Source organism: Macaca fascicularis, chromosome 8 (genome assembly GCF_037993035.2).
Source record: "Macaca fascicularis isolate 582-1 chromosome 8, T2T-MFA8v1.1".
Lineage (NCBI taxonomy): Eukaryota > Metazoa > Chordata > Mammalia > Primates > Cercopithecidae > Macaca > Macaca fascicularis.
The window spans coordinates 22,799,253-22,817,157 of NC_088382.1; the positions used below are offsets into that span (position 1 = coordinate 22,799,253).

General features: G+C 40.1%; 1 protein-coding gene and 1 long non-coding RNA gene across 19 annotated transcripts in view; one reads left to right on the forward strand and one right to left on the reverse strand.

Moving 5' to 3' along the window:
- Positions 1–17,905, reverse strand: part of CSGALNACT1 (chondroitin sulfate N-acetylgalactosaminyltransferase 1) — a 360,001-nt gene that overhangs the window by 325,957 nt on the left and 16,139 nt on the right. The gene's annotated exons all lie outside the window — the stretch shown is intronic.
- LOC141407567 (uncharacterized) lies at positions 259–17,177 on the forward strand. Its single transcript, XR_012417116.1, has 2 exons — positions 259–677; positions 5,308–17,177. It is a non-coding gene; the product is annotated as an uncharacterized lncRNA (long non-coding RNA).

Here is a 17,905-nt window from a genome sequence, read left to right on the forward strand (position 1 = left end):
TGCTGTTGCACTCTTGGCTAATACATAAGGATTCGCTAAATACAATGAAGGTGCAATGAAGTCAATACAAGTTGCAAATAGAAATCTGTTCTGCTCAGATATTTAAGTCGCACAGCCCTATGGGTTTTATGCACAGACACACTGCATCCTCTGTGTGTTGTGGCCATGTGTCATGACCTTTCAGGAAGGGTGGAGTGGGAAAGACAGAGCATCATGTGTGCTTGGTGGCCCCGCATTCTCTTCTCCGGCTGGTGCCCCATCCCACGTGAGCAGAGAGCTGTGCCCTCAGCATCTCCGAGAGCCCTGCTATCCCTGATCTCACCTCCCTGGCTTCACTGTGGCTGTCTGGCTCATGAGCTCCAACCTTGCTCCTGCCTATGCCTCCATCTACTTATCTCTGACTGCTGCTGTTTAACCTGATGCAGTGTTCATCCTTACCCAATAAACTATAGAAGATCAGAAGTGAGCACAGAGTCTCCCTCTGACACTATAGATAACTGTCCATTTTCAGGCAGGTGCAGAAGTCCAAGACACTAAGCTTTGGCGAGCACTTCACCGGTACAGTCCACTCTCCATTCTAAAGAGATGGCTGAGTTCTGGAAGGCACCGCTATAAGAATCTGCGTCCTGGCTGCCCAAGGCAAGGGGGCGCCCAGCGTGGCTCTGGAAAGCAACTTGGTAAGTAAGATGGAACCCAATGCACCAAAATACCTGAATTTCTTTAAAGACTTCACTTTTTTTCTTATTGTTCCTGTTTTTGTTTTTTTTTTTTTTTTCTTGAGATGGAGTTTCGCTCTTGTTGCCCAGGCTGGAGTGCAGTGGCGGGATCTCGGCTCACTGAAACCTCTGCCTTCTGGTTTCAAGCGATTCTCCTGCCTCAGCCTCCCTAGTAGCTGGGATTACAGAAGCCTGCCACCATGCCCAGCTAGTTTTTGTATTTTTAGTAGAGACAGGGTTTCACCATGTTGGCCAGGCTGGTTTCAAACTCCTGACCTCGTGATCCACATGCCTCGGCCTCCCAAAGTGCTGAGATTACAGGAGTGAGCCACAGCGCCTGGCCAAAGACTTCACTTTTTTAGAGCAGTTTTAGGTTCACAGCAAAATTGAGAGGAAGATGTAGAGATTTCCCATAAACCCTCTACCCCCAACACATGCACAGCCTCCCCCATGACCCACACACCCTAGCAGAGGGTGCATTTGTTACACTTGAACCTACACCGACACATCATTATCACCCAAAGTCCATAAGTCAGGGTTCACTCTCAGTATTGTGCATTCTGTGGGTCTGGACAAAGGTACAATGACACGGATCCACAATGACAGTATCATTCACAGTAGTTTCACTTAAAATCCTCTGTGTTCTGAAGACTTAAATTTTTTTTGCAAAGTCTCTGTGGCCATATTACCTAGGGAAAGTCAGGCGGCCTTGAATTTCCTAACACAATATTGATAATTCTGCCTGCATCGCCTAGGTATTGGAAATAGTGTAAGCTCCATGCATTTGGATAAAAATGTTATTGTAAATAGTCACAAACTTTAAGATAAGTTAACATGAAATTTTAACACAATAATACATAGGGCCTTTGATAAATGAAATAGCCCTATGATTCTCAAATGATATGTAATTTAAAAAATATGTTTGTGACACAAAAAATTGTTAACTACCTTGATAAATATGGAACATTCGTGCAATCCGATATTATACAACTACTGTTGTGAAATGAAAAATTATTCATTTTTATGTTTTTGTTTTCATGTTTTCTTTTCCTTTGTATAGTTGACAAAAATTGTATATGTTTACAGCATGCAACATAATGTTTTGATATACGAATACATCATACAATGGTTTAGTCAAACTAATTAACACATCATCACCTCGCATGCTTATCATTTTTTGTGGTGAGAACATTTAAGATCTACCCTCTCAGCAACTAAAAAATATACAATACATTATTATTAACTATAGTCACCATGTACAAATACTTTCAGAATGAGTATAAAGTCGTATGAACAATATAATACTGACTATGAAAAAAATATACCAGAAGACAATGGAAGGAAAAATCAAACGCTGGCAGAGATTTCCTCTGGATAGCAAGTATATCCGTTAAAAATCATTCGTGGCAAACAACAGGAACCGAATCTGACTAACTTCAACAAAAGGGGTTTTATTAGGATACTGAGAGCTCAGAGGACTGAAAGCTGAGGAGCCACACTTGTAAGTCAGTGAGAACTAAGGCAGTTCTAGAGGCTTCTAGACAGCAACCTTAGGAGCATCGTCATACAGAGTTACTTGGCCAAGGTGCCACCTCCAGGAATGAATAAACTCCAGCACTTTTATTCCCCTCAAAATTCAAATCCCTGGGAAGAAGCTTGCTATTGGTCCAGACTGGGTCACACACTCACCCCTGGGGCTGACGCAAGGCACCTGACCTGCTTCTCAATCACACCAGACATCCCTCATTGGGGAGACATGTGATTCCCCAAAAGGAAATCAGAGGGCTTATGGGAAGGAGTGGATGATGAGAAGCATGAAGGAAAAAAAAAAAAAATGTCCAGTGGAATTCGAAGTGACTTTTTCCTTCTCTTTAATTATTTTCTTTAGTTAACGGGTTGCACATAGTAATTACAGAATTGTGTTTTGGTTTGGTTTGGTTTGGTTTGGTTTGGTTTGGTTTGGTTTTAGACAGGGTCTGGCTCTGTCACTCAGGCTGTAGTGCAGTGGTATGATCACGGCTTTCACTACAACCCCCATCTCCCAGGCTCAAGTCATCCTCCCAACTCAGCTTCCCAAGCACCTGAGACTACAGGTGCATGTCACCACACCAGGCTAATCTTTGTATTTTATGTAGAGACGGGGTTTCACCATGTTGTCCAGGCTGGTCTCGAACTCCTGGGCTCCAGCGATCCAGCCGCCTCGACCTCCCAAAGGGATTATAGGTGTGAGCCAATGCAACTGACCACAAATTGTTTCTATCAAGATAACAATATTCTCCTTTTTGGTCACGGTTGATGGTTGCCCATCAAAATGTGCCCTCCCCTTTCCCCTCACACCATGGCTGGGTGACATTTCCCATCCTTCCTGACACATAGGTATGACCCTGGGACCAAGGTGGGCCTCGGTTGTCTCAAGTGGAAAGTGAGGGAAAGTCCTCCCTCTGCCCCGAGGCCTCCTAGGTCTGCTCACCTGGAATGCTCCCCTCAGACCACATGAGAGGGAAATAAACACATATTTCCTTAAACAACTAAAATTATTATTGAGTCTTTTTAAGAAACTAGCCTTATCTTAATGAATAGAAGCAAGATGTCATTCCAAGTGTGACGGTTCTACGCGCGATGTTCTGAGAGGTTGTGTTGTGCAATGATTAAGAACCCACGCTCAGGAACCGCGTTGCCAGGGCTTAAATCTGGGCTCCAGCACTTACTAGCAGCACGGCCTGGGCAAGTCATTTAGCCATTCGGCGCCTCCGTTTCCTCATCTGTAAAATCTTGTAGGGTTGTTGTAAGGATTAAGAAAATTCTTCCACGTAAAATGTAAGTGTGACCCACACAAAGGAAACACTATGATACTTTCTACATGATTCAAAACAAGTAGGCTCATTTTTCCACAGTCACAGTTTAACAACTTTTATGGAAAAAAATTAACACATCTACAGGTCAACGCTAAAAATAAAAAGTGAATAAGAATGCAGGCTAAAATATCAAGCATTCTTTGTGCAGTAGAAATTATTAATGCTACAGTAAGAAGGATCTGTTTGAGAAACTCGAAGAAATGCTTCAACTCAGTGGTGTGAGCTGAAGATAGAATTTCATTTTAAACTCTTCTATTTCAGGGTTCTGTGAGTTTAGGTCAGACTTATAATCCTATTTGCACAGACTTATTCTAAACTGAGTACACATGCACACACACTCTCATTGATTTTGAGACCACATATTCATTCCACATTTCAGCCCACAATTTATGCATTTGTAGGAATAAAGTACTATTCATTCAATGCAGAGGCACGCTGCCTCTGCATAAAAAGGTGGCTTGTTAATTCATTTCTCAAGTTTTAATACTTTCTTACAATTTCTACCAAAAATTCTGGAACGTTTTTAGGTGTGTATGACTGCACTGTGGAAAAAAATGGTAACCCTTTCCTTAACCCCCCAAAAGGCTTAACTCACCTACCTTTGGCATAGGGCCTTTGAGAAAGTGAAATTAAAATAAAATTGTCCTTTAAGCAGGCAGTCTGATTTCTAAGGAGCTATGGGTTACAAATATGTTAACAAGCTTACTAAGGGAAAATTTTCAAAGGTTCCTACTCTTTTTTAAGCTGATATATTTCCCCAAGGCAATTATCACAAATTTCCTATTATTTCTTCTCACAAAATGTTCCGTGGATAATTCCTTAACAATATAAAACAGTTAACTGTGACCTACCAGATACAACTAAGTGAGGACTGAAATGTACCACTGTTGTAAGGAAAGAAAGTCATGTCTTTTGAAAATTAATACACTCAGAAGTCTCTGAGCACATTAAACCAAGGGAATTAAATAACATACGGAGTTAAGAAGAACTCTCAGCTCACTCTAATATTTGCTTATTCATTTGTTTGTTTGCTTGCTTGCTTGTGAAGTGATTGCGCTTATATTTGCAGGCAGTGCTCATACGCAAACTAGCAACCATTCCTATGCATGGTTCCTCATTCCTCTAAGGGCAGATTTTTTTTTTTTTTTTTTTTTTTTGAGACAGAGTCTCGCTCAGTCACCCAGGCTGGAGTGCAGTGGCCTGATCTCAACTCACTGCAAGCTCCGCCTCCCGGGTTTACGCCATTCTCCTGCCTCAGCCTCCCGAGTAGCTGGGACTACCGGCGTCCGCTACCTCGCCCGGCTAGTTTTTTGTATTTTTTAGTAGAGACGGGGTTTCACCGTGTTAGCCAGGATGGTCTCGATCTCCTGACCTCGTGATCCGCCCGTCTCGGCCTCCCAAAGTGCTGGGATTACAGGCTTGAGCCACCGCGCCCGGCCCTAAGGGCAGAATTTAAGACCAATGGGTAGAAGCTGTAAAACACTTCCAAATTGAGCTGTACAGATGCAGAATGCCCTGCCTTGTGAAGTAGTGAGTTTGCTGTCCCAGGAGTATTCAAACACAGACCGGACAACCTGGGATGCTGTAGAGAAGCTTCAAGGATCAGAGGGCTAGCTAGAGTAGATATAGGTTCCTTTTAACTTAGAGAGCCTAGGACCTCACCAAAGCCAGTTGAAAGGCTTTAATTCATTTCATTTTGATCTAACATTATGTTTCTCCTGCACTCCCTGGCCCAGGAATAATCTGCCACAGAAGATGTGGAGACCATGCTATGAATGCCACAAGAAGGCCCTTCCCCCTCCTTTATCCTGTGCTTTGACCACACACAGAAGGGTGGTCCCATATGACCTTATGCCTGGAGGATTCCTGGGCTCCACAGCAGTTAGAAGCAAGAGTTGAACGGGCATCCCATGAAGAAGTTCCCATCCTCTTTTACTGCGGAACTGTCACCGTTTTGTGAGGAAGCATCATGTTTCACTTCCCCAGCACCTTCAGCTCTCAGCAGGAGAAATCAGCCGACCAGCAGAACTAGGGTGCTGATGTCACCTGCCATTCCATGTTCAGAGGGAGTGATCTCAGACAAAGGGTGCCAGTGGAGCCCACCAGACTACAGACCTTTACAATCTAACGGATAGTGCCCATGCAATGTTTCAAGATCCCCAATCTATAATCACGACACTCATCTGCCTGAGTTACAGAAAAACAGAAAGCCCATTCCTTGAGAAATGCAAAGTCAAAAACACATTAAAAGCCATCACACTCCCTTCTTTACACTCAAGGTCGCTGTTCCTAAATCAGAATACTCAGAACCAACCAAGAGATCATGAAGACCAAGATAGAACAACTCCTGGGGAATAGGGACATGTAGCTCCCTGACTGGCTGAGGAAGGATTTGAAAATGCAGCCACTAACAGAATTTGCACACTGCAGGACTCCTAGGCAAGCTGCTAATAAAGAAATCACTTATGCTAGGGGACTAAAAATGTTCTGTATTGTTAAACTGGTATCATGCCCATGCTGAGGTTGGAATTATGATGTATAAGTGGCCTGCTATTCTGAATGGACTTTTTCCAATAAAGAAAAATGTACTTAAGGGTAAGCAAAAAAGGATATAAAGTGACCCCACCGGAAGGAATAACTAGGTCATCGCTCTCAGCTGCCTGTTCTCTGTCCTTGTGTGCAAAGCTACAGGGGTGACACCCACCTCCCAGGTGACAGCCGGCCCTCCCAGGTCGATCCAGAGATAAGAGTTGCCTGTACTCCTGAATAGGAACGAAATGGCCCCTGATCATCCCTCTGACTGTGTTCTTAGAGTAGAATATCCTTTAATAAGTCCCTGGTATTTATTTGTCAGTAACACTGAAATAGCTCTCTTGTGTTCCATCACTCTAATCATCTTGCAAACCAGACTCCTACGGCCACTGGCCAGAGCTGAAACCAGCTCTCCCTGCCCCAAACTTGGGCAGAACAGAATGTGTCCTCCTGCATTCTTCATGCCACCAGGATAGCTGGCAAATGCCCTTGGAGGAGAGGTGGGGAACTCCTTGAAGCGTCAGGGAATGGAGAATTAACTTGGACAGGGATGCCCACGGGAATTAGGGGGTACGAGGAAGTTGAAAGACTCCCTGAAAGAAAGGGAACCATGAGCCTAAACAGCCTCTAAAGATGGCTGCTTCCTGACACATCATCTTCCAACCTAAAACCTGAGAAACCTGTGATGCCACTTTTCCATAATGCAACTCCATGAGGCTCACTCAAACGCAGCACCTCCAAACAACCGGCAAGAAAAAGAAGCTCCTTGGCCGGGGGCAGTGGCTCATGCCTGTAATTCCAGCACTTTGGGAGACTAAGGCAGGTGAATCGCCTAAGGTCAGGAGTTCGAGGCCAGCCTGGACAACATAATGAAACTGTGTCTCTACCAAAAATGCAAAAATTAGGCAGGCGTGGTGGCCCATGCCTGTAATCCCAGCTACTCAGGAGGCTAAGGCACAAGACTCCCTGGAACCCGGCAGGTGGAGGTTGCAGTGAGCCGAGATTACACCACTGCATTCTAGCCTGGATGAGAGTGAGACTCCATCTCAAATAAATAAATAAATACGGCTGTTTCCTGACGCGTCATCTTATGAACTAAAACCTGAGAAAAGGATGCCACTTTTCCATAATGCAACTCCATCTCGAACACAACACCTCCAAACAACCGCAATAAAAATAAGCTCCTGAAAGAGATCTGTGGGTACAAGATGGTTGCACAACCACGTGAATGTACTTAATGCCACCAAACTGTACACTGCTGTGTATATTTTACCACAATAAAATACAATTCCATCTCAGGTTCTAATTCTTGATCAAGAAACAGCAGATACTTACTCGTCAGCATCCTCTACAATTGCATATTGAAAACTCTTTTAAACTGTTGCCATGGTTAATAATTTAGAAAATAAATTAAAATATTGAGTCAAATAATAACCAAGCTGTCAGGCCATGCTGCAACTCCATCTTTGACATTTCAATTATGTATGGCATTAGAGCTTTGATCTCCATAATGCGTTGATAGCACACAGAAAACAAGACCATTTCTAAAACTGTGCCATTGGCCAAATGCTTTCTTACAATCAATTCTACATCTTGCAAGTTAAGAGAATTAGGTAATGTAAGCTAAAGTTGCAATCTGAATCAATCCAGCTTTAATCAGTTCTCTCTTTTTTCTAGAAATTAGTGTGCTAAAAATGGCATGTTTTCAAATAAACTAGCATAACGGTTGTGTTTCTCCTGCTGTCTTTGATGAGCATTAACTAACAAGAAAAATCTGTCCTCAAAAACATTTTTAATTTCCTGATATGCAGAAGTTAAAGACTTTTTAAATAGTATTTCTACAACAAAATACATCCAATTAAAATCAATCAAAGTCTACTGTGGTTAACTTTATTTATCAGCCACCATAAAACATGCACCGGAATCAGTTGCTGTGTTCAAGGACCATCTCTTGAAAACAAGAACGTGAAATTCTGACTCACTGATAGTTGGCCTTTCAATTGATATTGTCTTCCCTGATCCTGAATGCAGAATAAAAAGCAGCCATAGGTGTCTTCATGCGACTTTCACCCCGTACCACCAGCACAGCACCTGGCACATAGTAGTGGCTCCATGAATGTGTGTTAAAAGAGTAAACAGGAAAACAGCATCAAGGTTTATGAGTTATAAACAATATACAGAGAAGTGAGAAGTATTCACAGACACTTTAGTCAATAGATCGAATTGCAGAAAAGTTACATATATGGATCTTTATAAATTATATCATTTCGAAATCCATTCCCTTGCCATATGAATCACTCTCTGTATTACTTTGCATTGCTGCATCCTACAAAGTGAAGTTTAATTGCTGTTTTGGGTTTTTTTAGAACGCAAATAATTTTCTAATTTATCTATTTTGTAACTTTGATGATACTGGATATGTTGTTGTTGATTTGTTCTTTTGAAAGATAGAACATGTAGATGTCTCAAATTTATTATGCAATACAAAGGGAATAAAACGTAAATGGCAAAAATTGGAGAACTTATAATTTCAAATGATTATACTACTAACTCATCCCTTTATCCTGTTATGTTAGAAATGGTACAGTGCTGAAAGAGGATTTCTGAGGATTAACAAACTAATTTGATAAAGAGTAGAACTTCAGAACAGAAGTGAAAAGAACAATCAGTATCAATGTAACAAAACACTGTTTTCTATTTCTTTTGTTTTACATAGCAGTGCTTTATATAAAAGGTATCTCAGAAACATGAGTTAACTAAGAATAAAATCCCATCCCTATATTCTAAGTTCACATTTTATAAAGCACTCTTGTCAATTTGGAACGTACTCCTTGTGGTATGTTCACATTACAAGATCGCAGCCAAGGCCCACACTCCACCAATTGTTAATGTGGAATTCTATTTAAGCGTAAAAGAGATTCCATTATTGCCTACTTCAAAAACCTATATTTTCTATCAGTAAGAATAAATCAATTCCCTATGTAGGATAACTGCCAAATCAACACCATTGTCTCAAACTTTCTGAGTTAGGAGCCAGCAGCTGTGTGACATATGAAGTTTTATGCCAATATGGATTATTGCTCACCTCCTCCACAACTGCTAAGACAGAATTTTAATCAGAGGGTAACAAAGGCAATGCACAATGCTCTCTGTGTGCCGAGTGGTCTACGTCCTTCTGCTGCTAGAAGAACACCCATGCTAAATTATGCATGCTTTTCTGTTTGCCTGAAAGACATCTACATGTGCGACGACCTTTCCCAAGGGAGACTAGCTAAGGTGAGAATTCTAGATTTTGCTTCTGCTCATATGAGCTTTATTTGTTGTCATTAAAGACCTTTTTTTTCCTTAATGTACCTGAAAGTAGCCAGAAGGGAACCTCTGCTGCCATCTCTGAACACTGAAAAGGAAGGAACAGCTTATCTCCAGCTTAGAATTCATGCCCAAGCCCAGGAGTGCAAGCCCAAACCATAGAGGGGGCCAGAATGCACCCTAAGAAGTGTACCCAGCTGCTTCATGGCACACCAGGGAGTCAGGGCTATCTGTTCACCCCCAACAATGAACGCTGAGGCTCCTCAGTCAAGGGATGGAGAGGGACCAGGCTAGTGACAGGCTCTGGGAATTACAACAGAACTGGAATGGCCACGCCCCATATCACTTCCATCTCAGAATCAAGGTATGTGAATCGGAGATAAAAAATTTCAAAGTATCAGCCTATTGCGTGCAACCTGAAACCTACACCCTTTACCAAGTGATAAGCTAGGTGAAATTGGCCTAAAGCTGCCTCAATACTTTGAATCCCTACACAGCAAACTGCCACCTGACTTCAAAGAATGTTCTCCTAACAAATACCTGAGTCTCAGCCAATCACAGCAGCCAAGCTTCAGCCAATCAGAGGCTGCCAATGAATCAGATCATAAGGCAAATGCCCAGCCATGACTAATCAAGCTGTGTCTATACTTCCTTTCTCTGTCCATAAATATTGCCTGTGCATGTTGCTGGCTGAGCTCTCTGAACCTCTACTACTTCAAGGTGCTGCCTGGTTCATGAATCATTGTTTGCACAAATAAACTCTGCTAAATTTAATTTGTCTGAAGTTTTTCTTTTAACACAAGAAAGAGAAGAAGAATTCTGAAGTACTCTTCCCTTCTTCTATTAGTGTTGACTCTTGGCTGAATATCTGAGAGATCACAGAAAAATTTGAGGAAGAAGAAAACACAGACTTCCATTGCCAGCAATATGGCAGACTAGATAGCTGAAGAAAATCTGTATAAAACACCTAAAGTTACCGAATGTCAAAACATGCACATAATATATACGTATATGTGTGTATGTATGTATATACATGTGTATGTGTATTATAAATATACATATATATTATAAATGTATATCTGAATGCATGGTTGAGATGACAGGTAAACAAGGAAAACTCTCAGAGCCCTGAAATAATAGGAAAGCATGGATCCAAACAGGTAAGAAAGATAAGGTTTGCTCTTGGTAGCTGAGAAATCGATGTTAGTGAGCCACTTAGAAGGGACAAGGGGCAATGTCTAGGGCATATGCTGGGGCCAGAGGTTGCCAGAGGAGATCCCATGCACAGAACTGAGAACCCCCAAAATGCAGCAGCCTTAGGAGGTAAATTAGAAAAATATGATCCAAGAAATCAAGTGGAGATGCTTGCCTATCTCAGCATTGGCTCTGGGTGAAAAATGAAAAAGAGGAGCCCTGAGAACGCCTAACTATAAGGCCTCCTTCACACAGGTATGGGCTGAAATTGGCCCTCTGTGGCCCCAAAATTTCCATACCAAAGATTTCATTTTGAAACACCTTGGAATGATAGTACTCCCAGATACCTCCAAGAAATAAATATAAGTCCTCTCTGAACAAACACACTTTAAATATAGGCCTCAAAAACTTCCCACATTAACATTCCCACATATAACATTCCAGTGGCCAGAAGCTCAAATCAAAATACCACAAAACTCTCAGGGAGGAAAGCTGTCATAAGCAAGTAACAGAAAAAAAAAAAAAATGCTGCACAATTACATGCACAAAAGTTGCAGATATTGGAATTATCAAATAAAAACTATAAAAATGTTTTAAGTACATGGCAAAAGACAAAGAGACTATCAAAAACTATCAGATAGACTTAAAAAAATAAAACTTTACATATTGAAAGAAAGATGATCTGACCCTTACTTAACAACTTTACATGAAAAATTATTAAATATAAAAATAGTTCCAATAACTTTAATGGAGCAAAATTATAATACATTCCATCTCCATGGAAGACATCCAAACAATCTTGACAGGTAGAATAATACGTCAGTTGAACAATAAAACAAATTCAAATCCCAAAAACAATTTGAAAGTGAATAAATATATAGTATAGAAAAAATACAAAGTACATAAAAATGCAATGCAATAAAGACTTTTTTCTTCTTTTTATACAATCAATTTTATCAATGTGTTTTATCAATTTTTAACATTTAGTAAGTTTATGGGTATTTCACATTCAATCTGCATGTAAAAATATTGCAACATAGGAAAATACATTTAGGGCAAAATAAAAATGTTTCAAAACTTGTGGAAATAGTGCAATCACAACAAGCTAAAGAGATGTACAACAGCTGTCTCTTCTTCTCTTTTGTTTGCAATGTGTGCACAGCAAATGTTTTAATTCATCCAAACACAAAGCAGAATTCAGATTTCCTTAGCAGGGGTCAGAAAATTACAGCCTGCTTGTTTTTATAAATAAAGTTTTATTAGAATACAGCTGTGCTCATTCATTTACACGTTGTCTATGGCTGCTTTTTTCCTATGATGACAGATTTTAGTAATTGTAACTTATACTGCATGGCCCACAATAGCCTACAATATTTATTTATTTCCCGGCCCTTTACAGAAAAAGTTTCTATGGGATAGTCTCTCACAAAATGCTATGTCTTTTCCTGAATTTCTAATGTCTAAATATCACTTCCTATAGGATTTTATTTCACGTGCTTGGGACTGAGAAAGTCATTAGGCCCCAAAACCAAAAAAAAAAAAAAAAAAAAAGGAATCATCCAAAAAGTGACACTACTTTTCAAAAAGCCATTAAATGCACAGTTCTTATGCACACTATGTCTGTACGTTGACATTAGAAACCGAATAGATGGTCTACATATTGTATTGGACATGGTTAAAAAGAGAATTTGTAAAACAGTAAATAGAGTTGAAAAAATCACCCAACAAACAGCACAGGGGGAGAAAAAAGATAGAAATACAAACTAGATTGAGGAATAGAGAGGAGCTCTACAGCACATCTCACTGGAGTTCCAGAAGGAAACACTGACAACATTGGGGAAAGAGGTTATTTTCAAAGAAATAATGGCGGAGAATTTTCCAAGATTGATGAAAGACAATTATCCTTGAGTTCAGGAAGCTCACAAAATGCTGAACAGGATAAAAAAAAATATATCCTCACTCATCACATTAAAAATAAAATCAGAAAGGAGAAAGTGGAGGTAGGAAAAACAAAGATATTTAAAGCAGCCAGATTAAAAAGGCATGTTTCTATAAAGAATATCAATTCAATTTAAAACTGACTTCTCAAAAGCCAGAGAAATACTATATTTTAAGTACTGAAAGTTGATTACTTCCAACCTAGAGTTTTATACCTAATGAAACTATCTTTGAAAACTTAGAATAAAATGAAGTTACTATCAGATAAATAAAACTAGGAGAGTTTACTTCTAATAGGTCCTTACTAAAAGAACTTCTAAATAATGTGTTTCAGGAAGGATATATCTCCCAGAAAGAGAGTCTAAGAGGCAATAAGAAATTGTGATGGGGGAAAAAAAACATAAATGTGGTTAAACCCAAATGAATGCTCACCATTTAGTACAATAGCAATAATAATATCTAATTTGTCAATTTACAAACACAAGATAGATAAGGCAAAAATATTAAACAGGTGGAGATTGCAGTTTTCTAATACTTTCTTTTAGGAAAAAGAAACATAAATATATTGATTAGTGGTTGATTTTAGACTTTGTTAAGTTAGACACATTTGAAAAAATTTCTAAGAGAACAATTAGAAAAACAGTAGAATGTGTAACTTCCAAACTAGTAGAAGAAAAAAACTGGAAAAAGAAAAAAAAGAAAACGAAACATAAAAAAAGTAGGATGAATAAGGCACATAAGACAAGACAAGCAGCAGTAATCACAATAAATGTAAATGTACTAAGGCTCTAACTTAAAGACTGAGATCATCACATAGATATATTCTAAATCTAGCTAAATGCTATTTTCATATCAAAATAAAAGGATACACAAAATATTATGATTCTACTTATATGAAGTACTAAGAGTAGTCAAAATCATAAAAACAGAAAGTTGAATGCCAGGGGCTAGGAGATGGATAAACGGACAGTTAATTGTTTAATGGATATAGAGTTTCAGTTTTACAATATTAAAAGAGTTCTGAAGATGGGCAGTGGTGACGGTTGCATAACATGAATGTATTTATTACCAATGAACTGTACACTTAAAAACGGTTAAGATGCTAAATTTTATTATGTGTATTTTGCAACAATAAAACATGAGGTAGCCAGGCACCATGGCTTGTACCTGTAATTCTCAGCTACTCAAGAGGCTGAGGTAGGAGGATCATTTGAGCCTAAGAGTTCGAGGCTGCAGTGAGTTATGATCACACTACTGTACTCCAGCCTGAGTGACAGACCAGGATCTCATCTCCATAAAGAAAAACATATTATTTTTTTCTAATAGGAAAATAAGAAAGCAAGACATAGAGTGGAATATTATTCTGCTTTAAAAAGAAATAAAATCCTGACACATGCTACAATATGGATGAACCTCGAAGACATTACAGTAAGTGAAATAAACCAATCACAAAAGGACAAATCACTATATGACTCCATGTATATGAAGTTCTTAAAATGGTCAAATTTATAGAGTCAGAAGGTAGAATGGTGGTTGTCAGGGGCTGGAGGATGAAGGAATGAGGAATTATAGTTAAATAGGTATGAGTTTCAGTTTGGAAAGATGAAAAAAATTCAGGAGATGAGCATTCGTGATGGTTGCATAACAACGTGAATGCACTTAATGCCACTGAAATGTTCACCTAAAAATGGTTAAGATAATGAATTTTATATTGTGTATATTTTACCACAATGAAAAAAAAAATTTTAAGACAAAAATATACAAAATAAAAAGATAAGGAAGTTTTAAAGCTGAGGGCTGGTCCACTGTCAGTATCACTTAAAGCAGAACCATAAGACAGTGTGCACCGATTGAAGCAAAAATAATTATTCATATAAACTACGAATTATTTTTGTCTGAAAAAAAAAAACCTCAATTTAATTAAACCTGTAGATATAAGTAACGTTTATAGAAAACATAGAAGACACAAAACAAGTAAATGACAATATCAGGAAGAGGACTTTCAATTACAAGAGACTTCAGAGACTAAACAATCAAATGCAATGTGGGCCCTCCTATACAACATTAATCAAACAAAAACAGATACTTTTTGAGATAAGGACAATTTAAACATGGTCTGAGTATTCAGTAATTTTTAAAGAATGATAATTTTTAGGTATAAAAACAGCATGGTGGTTATGTACAATAAAGACCTTACCAAGTTGAAATATATATGATATTTAGGGGGTATGTTTATATCATGCTACTCAAGGAAAAATCTAGTAGGCCCTATAATTTTCTGGCCACTTGTAGGTAATAGAAAGTCCTAAAGTTACTTTAAGTCACAAAACATCATTGTGATTCAGAAAATAGAATGTTCAGGTCAATGTATGACATTGACTCAAAGGAAGATCAAAACAAACAGTAAGACTTCCTGCTGCATCCTCCAGCTAGGATCTGTACAGGTAGCCTATAGGCTTCTTCTCTCTTTTCTACCCACTTGTTAGCTGCTGTTACTCTTCTCCCTGGGTTTGAAACACATGGAGAAGAAAGACCACATGACCGCCACTGCCATGAAAATGCTGGCTACCTCACTACAAAAAGAATCCCAGCAACAAGTGTATATTTCCTAGCCTCTCTTAGAGCTAGGCATGACCACAAAAGTGAACCCAGGCTAATAAGCAAAAATATTAGGTGGGGCATCCCAAAAGCCTCCTTAAACAGGAGGGGGCAGACCGTTCCTCTGCCCTTCCTTTCCTTCTATGCCTGGAATGTGATGTGAAGCCTGGAGCTTTAGCAGCTCTCTTTTGCTATAAGCATGAGAAATCTATTCCTGGGATGTGGGAGCAGTGAAGAAGAAGACTTGTTCCTAATAACTGTGGAACCACCATCCCATTCCTGAATTGTCTACTTCTTGACTTATCCTATCAAAGAGAGAAGTAAACTCCCATTTTGTGTTACCATTGTTCTTTCATTTATATGCAGGCAAACTTAATCCTCACTAATGCAAATGGCTTCACATCCTGAAGACCAGCAGATACTCAAACCAACTTTCTGTCTTTCTCATGGGTACTTCTGTAGGTTTTCCAGGGGCTCCCTGCTGGGCCCCTTTGACAAAAGAAATCCCTGTGATATGGGCAATGCATTTAAGTCTTCTGTTTGTACTGCCCCCATCCCCACCCCAGGAGCCCCTAAAATTCACTCCACAAGCTCTCTGCTGCCTGTGCCTCCTGGGCAGAGGCCAAATTGTTCCAGGCTGGCTCTCCATCCCGCCTGGGCCACATCCGGTCTACAGGAAGCACACACAAATCACACACACAAATCTCTCCAACACACTTGGCAGGGGTGAGGCCCTATCCCAGCTGCTCCCCTTCACTCTGCCACCAAAGTATCTCACCCGAGTCACATGACAGCCTGCCACACTCCCAGCCCCAGAGGACACACAGCCTGCTGTCCAGGCAGCCTCAAGGCAGCTGCTCTCTCCAGGCTTGGGGCGGGGGCGGCACCCACACAACCCTTCCTCCAGGACGAAAGGACAGTGACAGGCGCACAGCAGAGGCTTCTTCAAACAAATCCCCTCACACATCCAGTACCCGTGTTTCACTGTATCTTCAGAGTGAGGAGGATTTTCAAGAGCTTGAGCCTGATGTTTGGATATCTCATTTGAAAACCTCCTTTGGGGTCTTTCTTGCAACTTATTTTAGTAACTGCTAGATAATGTATCCAGCCTGTCAAACTGGAACAAAAACAAATTATTTGTGGATGCACATTTCTGGTAAAGCTTGAAAGAAAAGCAAGGAAACAGTTAACAATATTTGGAAAAGCAGTTACCCGTGGGGTGAGGAAGTGGGAGGAAGGAAGGAAATATGACCAGGAAGCACACGTGAGGGGCTTCAAAGGAATGTTCTAGATGCTTATGGATAGTTATTTGCTTTATTATCATAAGTTAAAATGGATACACGTGTTACATATCCACATATGTATTCATAATTTACAAATTTAAAACTAAGCAAAAGAAGAGACACAAGATAATATCTAAACTCCATAGCAAAGCAATTCGGAAATAAGATCACACTCTGAGAATTAGGTCATGAACTCAACAAAATGGAGGAAGCAAGTCAAAAAATGACTTTTGGGCATAGGTTGAAGGATTTCCTCCAAGGACTGGGGTGTTGTTCTTAGACAATTCTACAGTGGCAGTCCAGTGGCACAGACAATGCCCTTAACCTATCTAATCTACTTTAATCACCTGCAAGGATAGATCAGAGAAAACCATCGCAGAGCTGGTCGCTGGTACTCCAGAGCTCCCTATAGCAGAAAAGTCTGCAAGCCCTCAGAGGTGAAAAGGGAGTTTTAGCCGGGCACAGGGGCTCATGCCTGTAATCCCAGCACTTTGGGAGGCTGAGGCAGGCGGATTACGAGGTCAGGAGTTTGAGAGCAGCCCGGCCAAGATGGTGAAACCCTGTCTCTATTAAAAATACAAAAATTAGCCAGCCGTGGTGGTGGCACACACCTGTGATCCCAGCTACTCAGGAGGCTGAGTCAGAAGAATCGCTTGAACCTGGCAGGCGGAGGTTGCAGTGAGCTGAGATAGCGCCACTGGATTCCAGCCTGGGCGACAGAGTGAGACTCCATCAAAAAAATAAAAAATAAAGGGAGTCTAAGCCAAAAGAGTCGGGAAGCTGATCCTGCTGGCAGTCTACTCGGCCAGACCAAGGCTCCATGAGCTATAGGGACATTATATAAAGGTTTCTGAATTCTTTTCACATTACTTTTGTAATTGCCAACGCAACTTTCTTAAGGAGCTTGTCTATGGGAAAAGAAACCGCTGATCATACAGATTTTATTGTTGTTATTAAGGGAATGCTAGCTTTATTATAATTAATAATGATAAGAGCTAATATTTCTGGTGTGCTTATCCCATTTGATCCTCACAATAGCCTTAATCCTATCAACAGGCAGCATAGCAAAGTGATAAAAAGTAACAGACTGCCAAGATTCAAATCCCGGCTCAACCCTGAACAGCTGTGTAACCTTGAGCAAGATGTTAAGCCCCTTCGGGCCTCAGTTTCCTCACTGTAAACAGGATAATGGTAGTGCCTGCCCCACAGGGTTTTCTCGTAAAGCACCTGGCATAATATAAACGTAGGTTTATTATAAATGTTATAATTTATAGGCATAATATAAATGTTATAATTCCCATTTTACAGACAAAACAACTGAGACAATGCTTGGCACACAGTGAGCACAATATAAATGTTTGCTATTATTCCCATTTTATAGACAAAACAACTGAGGCTCAAAGTGGTAAAGTAACTTGCTGAAGTTCCATAGGTAGTAAACGGCAGCTGGTCTAACCCAGATATCTCAGACTTCAGACCC